The 11,975-nt window shown below is 43.7% G+C and overlaps 1 non-coding gene across 1 annotated transcript; it reads right to left on the bottom strand.

Annotated features, from left to right (window-relative positions):
• Nucleotides 1-837: 837 nt before the first annotated feature.
• Nucleotides 838-942, bottom strand: LOC115897836. Its single transcript, XR_004057619.1, has one exon. It is a non-coding gene; the product is annotated as a U6 spliceosomal RNA (small nuclear RNA).
• Nucleotides 943-11,975: the final 11,033 nt, after the last annotated feature.

Below are 11,975 nucleotides of genomic sequence, written 5' to 3' on the forward strand. Positions count from 1 at the left end.
GTCACTGAGCAGATTCTCCAGCCTACGCAGGGGCTGGTAACCTGAACTGGCCTGTGAATATTTCAGAGTGTCCACTGTCTTAGCTCTGTTCACCCTGTTGAAAAGACAGCTCTGTATGTATGTTTCAGACAGCATTTTACAAGGAGGCCACATCTCTGATTCCAGAAATAAAGAGCAAGTAACTCCATTGCCCTTAAACTTGTCAAGTTTGTTCCCCGCAAAGGTACTTCACGGATCTAACACTGACACCTACAAAGACCCCAGTTGGTTATTTTGATACATCTAGCCCAACTCTGTAACAGAACCGGTGATAGCCTCGCCAGGCTATTAGTTCCACCTCGAAGAATGATTGGAATTCACCCCATGGGATGTTTGACATGGAAGAGCCTAAAGGATCATTTCATCTCTCCCCATGCTTTGCTTGTTTGTTTTCAGACGGGAGGGAGTCTCGCTCTGTCACCCAGGCTGGAGCGCAGTGGCGTGATCTCAGCTCCTGCAAGCTCCACCTCCTGGGTACAGGGCATTCTCCTGCCTCAGCGTCTCAAGTAGCTGGGACTGCAGGCGTGTGCCACCACGCCTGGCTATTTTTCTTTTATTTTTAGTAGAGACAGGGTTTCGCCATGTTGTCTAGGCTGGTCTCAAACTCCTGCCTCAGCCTCCCAAAGATCATAAGCATGAGCCGTGGCTCCTGGACCCCATGCTTTTACAAATGAGGAAGCTGAGTCATAGAGAGGGTTAAGGAACTTCCTGAATAGAAATAAAAAGTAGGAATGGGAATCAAACCTAGGCCTTTGGGAACCAAGTCTAGACATGTTTCCACGACAACAGGCTATCTCACAAAAATGTAAGTGTCTCATGAGTCTCTAAGTCATCTCGGTTCAGGGACCAAGCCAATTGTCTCTGTAATGCTTCAGTTTTAATATATGCACTGTCAAAGTGAGCATGTATAAAAATGTACGTTGTCAGCTATGATAATTAAATCCTTGACTCATCTGAACACTCTGCTATAACAGCAAGCATCACATCATTTTGTAACCGTCTCTTAGCTGGTCCACCTCCTCTACCTCCTCCACTAAACTGTGCATTCCCTGACAACAGGGTTGACTTGTTCCTGTCTTAACCCCTTGTCTGATACAAGGTATTATGATCCTGGATATATAGGAGTTAGATCATTGTGCAAGTGAGACTTGTACCATTTATAAGGACAAATACTCATTTTATATTTTAGTCTTACAAGGAAAAAGGCGTCTAAGAAAATGTCAGGCATATGCAAGGGCCCCCACAAATGAGCATAACACAATTCTGCAGATGTCTTGCTTTGTTATTGTTGTTTGGGGTTGTGTTTTTTGTTTTTATTTTTTGCTTGATAATAAAATTAAAGCCTCATATGTATGTCAGAAAGTAGGGTGGCTGAATCTAATATCTTAGCGTGTACCATATTTTAGGCATAGTATCTGCTCTGTTTTCCAAATTAACTTGTTGATCATTTAAGTATCAAGAAGCCATGTGGTCCAGTCAGAGAAACACGCATCGCACAACTAAAAGTGACTTCAGGCCAAGTGCAGGGGCTCACGCCTGTCACACCAGCACTTTGGGAGGCCAAGGCGCGTGGATCACTGGAGACCAGGAGTTCGAGACCAGCCTGGCCAACACAGGGAAACCCCAACTCTACCAAAAAATACAAAAATTAGCTGAGAGTGGTGGCACACACCTATAAGTCCCAGTTACTGGGGAGGCTGAGGCAGGAGATTCACTTGAACCTAAGAGGCAGAGGTTGCAGTGAGCCGAGATCGTGCCACTGCACTCTAGCCTGGGCAATGGAGTGAGACTGTCGCAAAAAAAAAAAAAAGAAAGAAAGAAAGAAAAGCAAGGAAAGGAAAAGAAAAGAAAAAGCAACTTCAAAATAATTCAAATCCTTCCCTTGTGTTTCTCAGAAGCCATGAAGTAGGCCAAATAAATGTTGCAGAGTAGTCCTTATTAGAAAGCCCTTTCCTTTTCTAACCTCGTACTCTAGCTGCTTCAGTGCCTCCTTCTACACATTTTTGGTGCTTATCTGGATCAAAATGTTGGAAAAACACCACAAATTTATCTTCTCCCCAATCTCAAACTCATAAAATGCTACTGAATTAATTTAAAAGGCATAAACCTTCAGTGGTAGAAGAAATAGGAGGCGGATCACACACAAGAGATTTCAGCAAAGCTCTGCAAGATGAGGAGCGCCTGGAGAAGAGTAACTACTGGGTGGACTGAAGAAGTCCCAGCCAAGAGTAAGGCGTCCAGCGTAACACCCAGGAAGGATGTCAGCAAGTCTTGCACAAACTTAGAGAGACTTGGGATTCAGAAATGCCTGGTGGGAGTGAAATGCGAGCTGAAATAGAAAATTATGGAGGATGTCCACATGGAACAAGTGGACTCACCACCAGCCTTCAAATCCACCCACTTCACATGCACCTGTGGAAACACAAACACCTGGGAACAATATATATTCCCTCCAGATGAATGATCAGATAACCTCTTCTTCAAGAAACTGAATGTTCCTGGGGAAAGAATTCTGTGTTCTAGCCTTTAGGGGCCCAGGATAATGGACAGCAGCCCTCTGGGTCACCCTGACACAGAGACTTCCATGGGAGAAGCCCCACCTACCAAATGCGAAAGAGTGCAATCCCTAAGCAGGGGGATTTAGCAATATGGAGCAAAATTACATAGGCATTTGTTCTCTGACCAGCAAGCCCATGTCCACAAATCTATGCAAAAGACACATTGACAAACTATGAAAAAGACATATACACAACAGTATTCATTGCAACTGTATTCGTAATAGCAAAAGACTGGAATCACATGTCAGTAGGAATAGGTTGACTAAACATTCAACCCAAAACAATGGAGAGTTCTGTAACTGTAAAAAGAAACAGGGAAGATGCCTGTGAACTTCTAGGAGTTGATCTTCAAGAAGTATTGTTCAGGGGCGGGGAAAGCCAAGCATGTTCCTTTTGGTGTAAGAAGGGGAAAATATAAATATAAAAACATATATTTATCTTTTGAAATAAACAATGAAAGAGTAAAACACAATCGATTTTTAAATGCTTATCTAAATGTCTCAGTTAAAAGGTGGAAATTGGCAGACTCAATAAAAAAAGCAAGACCCAACTACTGTATATATTCTTTATAAGAAACACATTTTATTTTATTTATTTATTTATTAATTTTTGAGACAGAGTCCTGCTCTGTCACCCAGGCTGGAGTGCAGTGGCTCACTGCAACCTCTGCCTTCCGGGTTCAAGCCATTCTCCTGCCTCAGCCTCCCCAGTAGTTGGGGTTACTGGCACGTGCATGCCACCACACCAGCTAATTATTACTATTATTATTATTATTATTTGAGATGGAGTCTCACTCTGTCGCCTAGGCTGGAGTACAGTGGCACGATCTCAGCTCACTGCAACCTCTGCCTTCCAGATTCAAACGATTCTCCTGTCTCAGCCTCCAGAGTAGCTGGGACTACAGGCATACACCACCATGCCAGCGAATTTTTTTTTTTTTTTTTTTTTTTTTTTTTGTATTTTAGTGGAGACAGGGTTTCACCATGTTGGCTAGGCTGGTCTCGAACTCCCGAAATCAAGTGATCTGCCTGCTTTGGCCTCCCAAAGTGCTGGGATTACAGGTGTGAGCCACCGTGACCAGCAAGAAACACACTTTAATCATAAAGACTCTTTGTAAGATCTACCATGCAGGGTGGATCACGAGGTCAAGAGACGGAGACAACCCTGGCCAACGTGGTAAAACTCCATCTCTACTAAAAATACAAAAATTAGCCGGGTGTAGTGGCAGGTGCCTGTAGAACCAGCTACTTAGGAGGCTGAGGCAGGAGAATCACTTGAATCTGGGAGGTGGAGGTGCAGTGAGCCAAGATCATGCCACTGCACTCCAGCCTGGCAATAGAGCAACACTCCGTCTCAAAAAAAAAAAAATCAATCATACAAACTCTAAACATAAGAAAGTTAGCATGACTATTAAAATAGCCGACAAGATAAACTTCAAGAGAAAGACTATTCCTAAAGATCAAGAAAGACATTTCATTCCAATAGAAAGGTTGATTCATCAATAAAAAACAGAACAATCTTAACTGTGCATACACCTCATAACATAGCTCCCAGATACACAAAACAAAAATCGATGGTACTGACTTTCAGCACAGTTCTCAGCAACATTAGGAGGTAGATCTCTCATTTGTCACTTTCAGAGTGCACCTGGAGTTGACAGCTGGCTGTGCTGAGCCTACCATTAACAATAAAAAGTGTGCACCACAATCCTCATGCCTCTCATTGCTGCATGGCGTACGAGGGCCACAGCCACTGCATAAGCAAATGCCTCACTTTCCACCTGTACCTTATCCAAATTCACCACAGGCCAAAAGCTTAATAATTTTGATGGCACTGCATACCAGGTAATACCATATCCCCCTCCCAATCACTAATAATAGGGTCCTTGAGATGACCTCAAGGTGAGTAACCCTACTCCAAAATTCTTTTTTAAGGGTCTGCTTTCCAGGGTTACAACTGTTATTAAATATCTTGGTCAGAGCTTCCCAGACAACCGAACCTGAGGCAATCCCAAGGAGCTTGGTGTGGGTGGTAGGGAAGGAGGGAGAGTGATGGAGGAGGCACTGCCAGCTGGCCCCTGCCTGTTAACGCACAGTCAGGTGGGACCATCAGCTTCTCAGCACAGTCTGTCTGGGAGGGGAAAAATTGGGAAGAATTGATCAACTGGCTCCCATCTTTACCAGTCAAAGCTTGGCCCTAAGGCTACACTGTTAGGGACACCCACTGCAGACCCACTGTGTCTCCCACCTCAGTGTGGGCACAGAAACCCTCTGGGCATGAGGGAAGAATCACACAGTGTGGCACAAAGAGAGGTGCTGTCAAAGTGTGTCTGGGATGGTGATCAAAGCCTGTGAAAAGACGCTTCTAGCAGCACCAGCTAGACCAAGATGTGAGGCAGAGAATTCAGAATGATGCATGGGAGGAGTCTGATAGAGAGAACCTACTAAATCTACACCTAACAGCACACTTAAATATGAAACAGTGAGTGTTCTTCCCCAGGGGTCAGGAACAAGACAAGTGAGCATTGTTTCTATCAACAGTGTACCAGAGGTCAGAGGCAGTGCAAGAAGGCAAGAGAAAGGATAAGAACCATAATGGGCCAGGCGCATTGGCTCACACCTGCAATCTCAGAACTTTGGGAGGCCAAGGTGGTGGATCACCTGAGGTCAGGAGTTCCAGACCAGCCTGGCCAGCATGGTGAAACCCCGTCTGTACTAAAAATACAAAAATTACCTGGGCATGGTGGCACGCACCTATAATCCCAGCTATTGAGAGGCTGAGGCAGGAAAATGGCTTGAACCCAGGAGGCAGAGGTTGCAGTGAACTGAGATCGCTCCACAGTGTTCCAGCCTGGCCAACAGAGTAAGACTCAGACTCAAAGAAGCAAACAAACAAACAAACAAAAAAACCATAATGATTGGAAATAAATAAATAAAACTGCTATGATTCACACAAAATTTGAAAGAAACTTTAGAACCTATAGATTAACCATTAGTATTAATAAATGAATTTATTAGGCAATCTGGAAATAAAAGCCAGTTCAAAAATCAGTTGTATTTCTATACAGGAGCAACAAACTAATAGAATATGAAATTTCAAACTAAATACCATTTGCAACAGTATGAAAAAGCATCAAACATTTCCTGAATCTGGAACCTACAGGTGTACATCGAGTCACTCAAGGCTGATCATTGAAAAACAAAAACAAAAACAAAAACAAAAATACCTACATTGCAGAGAGCAAGAGAAATGGGCTCTAGAGCTCATCTGTACTGTAAATTTCCCTCTACCCATGTCCAAATCCATCTAAATAAACCAGTGGTCCTCCCTGAAAGGTGTGATTGCAAGTGTGATCAGACCTGTTATGTACACTGAAAGAAAAATAATGAATAGAAATAGAAATAAATGGCCGGGCACGGTGGCTCACGCCTGTAATCCCAGCATTTTGGGAGGACGAGGCGGATGGATCACGAGGTCAGGAGACTGAGACCACCCTGGCTAACACGGTGAAACCCTGTCTCTACTAAAAATTCAAAAAATTAGCTGGGCATGGTGGTGGGCCCCTGTCGTCCCAGCTACTCTGGAGGCTGAGGCAGGAGAATGGCGTGAATCCGGGAGGCGGAACTTTCAGTGAGCTGAGATCGTGCCACTGCACTCCAGCCTGGGCGACAGAGTGAGACTCCATCTAAAAAAAAAAAAGAAATATAAATAAATGTCACAAGACTGCTTTTGAAGGCCTCATGGGGAAAAGCTCAGAGTTTTATGAGTGGGATTAGACAGTCAAATTGCACATGACAACCAGAATCTGAAAGAAGAGTTAAGAAGCATTCTCAACTTGATAGTGGAGCCAGGGACACACAGAATGGGAAACCTGTGCTCTCCCTTCCTTCCACTTAGACCTGGTGGTCATAGAATCTGCTCTGTAGTTTGTCAGTCAAAAGGGGCAAGACCCAGAAGAGTTTTTCTCAGCTACAAGAGGAGAAAACTGTATGTCTTTGGAGGAATTAGAAATAAATTCTCCCTGAGTTAGGTGGGAGCTATTTGAGCACCATCACCCACTCTCCTGCCCAGAGCCTTGGCAGCTTGCCTCCTGCCCGCCACTCATTTTGCCCACACCCCATTTCCTTTGTCTCATATAAGTGTTCTAAGTTTGGTATTCCAACCATTGGTCCCACGTTGCTTGTCACACTCTGCAAGGATCTTCAGGACTTCAGAAGCCTGTACTGGGCCAGGCGCAGTGACCCAATAATCCCAGCATTTTAGGAGGCTGAGGTGGGCGGATCACCTGAGGTCAGGAGTTTGAAACCAGACTGGCCAAAATGGTGAAACCCTGTCTTTACAAAAATACAAACATTAGCCGGGCATGATGTCAAGCACCTGTAATCCCAGCTACTGGGGAGGCTGAGGTGGGAGAATCGCTTGAACCCAGGAGGTGAAGTTTGCAGTGAGCGGAGATCGTGCCACTACACTACAGCCTGGGTGACACAGCAAGACTCCATCTCAAAAAAAAAAAAAAAAAAAAAAAAAGGAGCCTGGACTGGCATGGTAGAGTTCAGGGCATTGTATCCACAAGGTTGTTGGGTTCAATTTTAAAAATTAAAATTAAAAAAAAGCAACACCCTGTCACCCAAGCTGCAGTGCAGTGGTGCGATCATGGCTCACTGCAGCCTCAAACTCCTGGGCCCAAGCAGTCCTCCCGCCTCAGCCTCCCAAATAGCTGAGAATACAAGCAAGCACAACAACACCCAGCTAACTTTAAAAACATTTTTTGTAGAGATAGGCTCTTGCTATGCTGCCCAAGCTGCTCTCGAACTCCTGGGCTCAAGTGGTCCTCCAGCATGGGCCTCCCAAAGTGCTGGGATTACAGTCATGAGCTACTGCCGTATGACCTGGTTGGGAAGCTTTTAAAGGGATTGCTAGAAATGTTAGATTCCAGGAAGAATGAATGGGTTCTGAAGCATAAAAGGCAACTCAGAAATTAATGTGAATACATGTTTAAATGTAGCACTAGGCAGCTAGTCAATTGTAGCTCAACTCAGCTCTCACCTGGTTCTGTATGAATTATATTCAGTATGGCAGGTGGTATATTTTCATGTGCTTTGTGGGGAAGTGTAGCCTCTAAAATGAGGTGTGCCCATCACTTTTTGAGGCCTTACATGCCCTGGCACAGCTCCCAAGATGGGCCTTCATGTTCGCAACCTTGTGGAAGCCTCACAGGGTGAGGATTAAGTGAGGTAATAGAAATTAAACGATTTTGAAAGAACATGATGTACCTGCACAAATACCAAAAAATGTTTTAGGTTCTTTGAGGACTTCTTGTCATTCTTTTGTCTTCTCCTTTCTCTTTTGTTTTTTAAACAGAGTCTCACTCTGTTGCCCAGACTGGAGTGCAGTGGCGCAATCTCGGTCCACTGCAACCTCCGCCTCCCAGGGGATTCTCCTGCCTCAGCCTCCCAAGTAGCTGGGACTACAGACGCACATCACCATGCCCAGCTAACTTTTATATTTTTAGTAGAGATGGGGTTTCGCCATGTTGGCCAGGCTGGTCCTGGACTCCTGACTTAAGTGATCTGTCCGCCTCGGCCTCCCAAAGTGCTGGGATTACAGGCATGAGCCACCATGCCCAGCCTGAGCCAATTTCAATTTCTCCTTCACCCTCATCCCTCAAGCCAATCTCAGGTACCTCTTGGAAGAACCACCTCAACCCCAGCAAGCACTGCTGTTCCGACTCTTATTTTGCTTGCCTGGACCAGTGCGGTTGTCTATGATTGATTAATCTGTCCACCTGGAGTCTTTGTCCCTCTAGTCTTCCACTCCCCTCCAGAAGATGAAGCTTCCTAAACCTCAGATCACACCATGCAGATATAGGAATGTTTCCTTGCCCCATAATCTATCAGGTTAAAAATGTTTCTTTCTATTTTTGGTAAATAAGATTTTTTTTTTTTTTTAATCAGGACAGGGCATGGTGTCACACCTATAATCCCAGCACTTTGGGAGGCCGAGACAGGCAGATCATTTGAGGTCAGGAATTCTAGAGCAGCCTGGCCAACATGGGGAAACCCTATCTTTACTAAAAATACAACAATTAGCGAGGCCTGGTGTCGGGCACCTGTAATCCCAGCTACTCGGGAGGTTGAGGCAGGAGAATCACTTGAACCTGGGAGGCAGAGGTTGCAGTGAGCCGAGATCATGTCACTGCTCTCCATCCTGGACGAAGAATCTAGAAGAAAAAAAGAAAGAAAGAAAAAAAAAGAATGAAGTGGGTATTAATCTCATTAAATCTCTTTTTTTAGTATCTCTTAAACATCAGTAGGTTCTTATTGAACCTACTGATATGCCGTATCACGGTAACGTATTTTCCATTTTTATGCCATTTTAACCCTCTTAAGACAAACTCTTCTTCATGGTGATAGTAGATAATTGTTTTAAATTGAATTCAATTTGCTAGTGTTTTGTTTGGGATTTTTTTATGGCAATAATTCTCAATAATTAGGACTGTGCAATAGAGGTAATTTTCAAAAAGCAAGTTGCACAGCCCTTAGTTTCCACAGAAACCCAAAATGTAGTTGTGGGTGGGGAGTAGGCAGGAAGGGGTTTGTGATGGAAAGGGTGGGAAGAGGGGAAGGAAAGTGAGTGACTATAAGCTCCCCACTCTGTTTCCACCAGCAATGGCTCATCTTTTAAAGTCTTTTCACACTGGGGTTCCATGTGTGCTTTTTGGTATTGACATTATCTGAGTAAAATAAATGAAATAGTTTTCTGTCTCTTCATATGTGCTGAACCACTTTAAATAACATGGAAAATTATCTGTTCCTCAAAACATTTTAACTCAGATCCTTTTATGCGGGGAGGGACAATGAGAGGGTCAGTAAGTTTTTGATAATTTTTTTAATTGAAATTTTTGTTGAGATCATTGCAGATACACATGCAGTTGTAAGAAACAATACAGAGAGGCTCTTTGTACACTTTGTCCAGTTTTCCCCAAGGGTAACAGTTTGCAAAACTATAGTATACTGCTGGGCACTGTGGCTCAAGCCTGTAATCCCAGCACTTTGAGAAGCATAACTTGAGATCAGGAGCTCGAGACCAGCCTGGCCAACATGGTGAAATCCCATCTCTGCTAAACATACAAAAATTAGCTGGGGCTAGGTGCAGTGGCTCAAGCTGGGCACGCTGGCTCACGCCTGTAGTCCCAGCATTTTGGGAGGCCAAGGCAGGTGAATCTCCTGAGGTCCAGAGTTCGAGACCAGCCTGGCTAACATGGTGAAACCGCATCTATACAAAAATAGAGGCCGGGCCCACAGTGGCTGATGCCTGTAATCTCAGCACTATAGGAAGCCAAGGTGTGCATAACATGTGAGGTTGGGAGTTCGAGACCAGCCTGACCAACATGGAGAACCCCTATCTCTACTAAAAATACAAAATTAGCTGGGCATGGTGGTGCACGCCTGTAATCCCAGCTACTTGGGAAGCTGAAGCAGAAGAATCACTTGAACCTAGGAGGTGGAGGTTGTGGTGAGCCGAGATCGCGCCATTGCACTCCAGTCTGGGCAACAAGAGAGAAACTCTGTATCAAAAAAAAAAAAAAACACACACACGCATATATATAAAGTATATATGTATATATACATATATACACACACAAAAAAATTAGTTGGTCATGATGACAGGCTGCTTATAATCCCTGCTACTCTGGAAGCTGAGGCAGGAAAATCGCTTGAACCTGGGAGGCGGAGGTTGCAGTGAGCCAAGATCACACCACTGCATTCTAGCCTGGGCAACAGAGTGAGACTCTACCTCAATTAAAACAAATAAAAACAAAAATAAAAAAAGAAGTTTTTATTTCTCCAGGACAAATGCCCAACAGTACAACTGCTGGGTTGTGTAGTGAGTGCGTATATCATTTTATAAGAAAGTGCAAAATTGTTTTCCAGAGTTGTGATATCATTTTATATTTCTGCTAGTAAATGCACGAGTAATTCAGTTTCTCTATTTCCTTGCTAGCATTTGATGTTGTCATTTTCAACTGTAGCCATTCTAATAGATATACAGTCAGTCCTCCATATCCATGGGTTCTGTGTTCATGCATTCAGCCAACTGAGGATCAAAAATATATTTTATGTCAAAGACGGTGGTTGTGTCTGTACTGAATATGTAAAAAAAAAAAAAAAATTATTGTCCTTATTTCCTAAACAATACAGTATGACAACTATTTACCTAGCATTTACATTGTATTAGGGTTATCTTAACTTTTTTTTTTTTTTTAAGAGAGTTTTTACTCTGTTGCCCAAGCTGGAGTCCAATGCCATGATTTCAGTTCACTGCAGCCTTGAACCCTGGGCTCAAGCAATCCTCCTGCCTCAGCCTCCCAAGCAGCTAGGACTACAGACATGCACTACCATGCCCAGCTAATTAATTTTTTTTTTTTTTTGTAAAGACAGGGTTTCACTATTGCCCAGGCTGGTCTCAAACCTCTGGCTTCAAGCAATCCTCCCATCTCATCCTCCCAAAGCACTGGGATTATAAGCATGAGCCGCTGCACCTGGCCTGTATTAGGTATTAGAAGTAACCTAGAGATGATTTAAAGTATACAGGAGGACTACACAGGTTATATGCAAAGAGTATGCCATTTTACATCAGGGACGTGAGCATCTGTGGAGTCTGTTGTCTATGGGGGAAGAGGGGTGCCGGAACTGACTCCTCATGGATATGGAGGGATGACTCTACAGTGCATCTCATTATGATTTTAACTTGCATTTCCCTCACGGCTAATAATGTTGAATGTCTTTCATATGCCTATTTTGTCATCCTGTATCCTTTTCAGTAATATTTCTGTTCATGTCTTTTGCACATTTTCTAATTGGATAGTTTTTTTTTGTTTTTGTTGTTGTTGTTATTATTGAGTTTTGAGAGTTTTTAAAACAGTATTCTCCCTTTGTCCTCGGGAGACACATTCCAAGACCCCCCGGTGAATGCCTGAAAGTAGATAGTGCTGAACTCTATACATACTTTGTTTTTTCCTTCACATACACACCCAGGATAAAGTGTAATTTATAAATTAGGCACAGTAAGAGATTAACAACTATACCTAATAAGTTTTTTGGGTTTTTTTGTGAGACAGAGTCTCACTCAGTTGCCCAGGCTGGAGTGCAGTGGCACTATCTAAACTTACTGCAGCCTCTGCCTCCTGGGTTCAAGAGATTCTCCTGCCTCAGCCTCCCGGGTAGCTGGGACTACAGGCACCCGCCACCACGCCCAGTTAATTTTTGTATTTTTAGTAGAGATGGAGTTTCTCCATGTTGGCCAGACTGCTTTTGAACTCCTGACCTCACGTGATCCACCCACCTCAGCGTCCCAAAGTGCTGGGATTATAGGCAT

Source organism: Rhinopithecus roxellana, chromosome 5, assembly GCF_007565055.1.
Source record: "Rhinopithecus roxellana isolate Shanxi Qingling chromosome 5, ASM756505v1, whole genome shotgun sequence".
NCBI lineage: Eukaryota > Metazoa > Chordata > Mammalia > Primates > Cercopithecidae > Rhinopithecus > Rhinopithecus roxellana.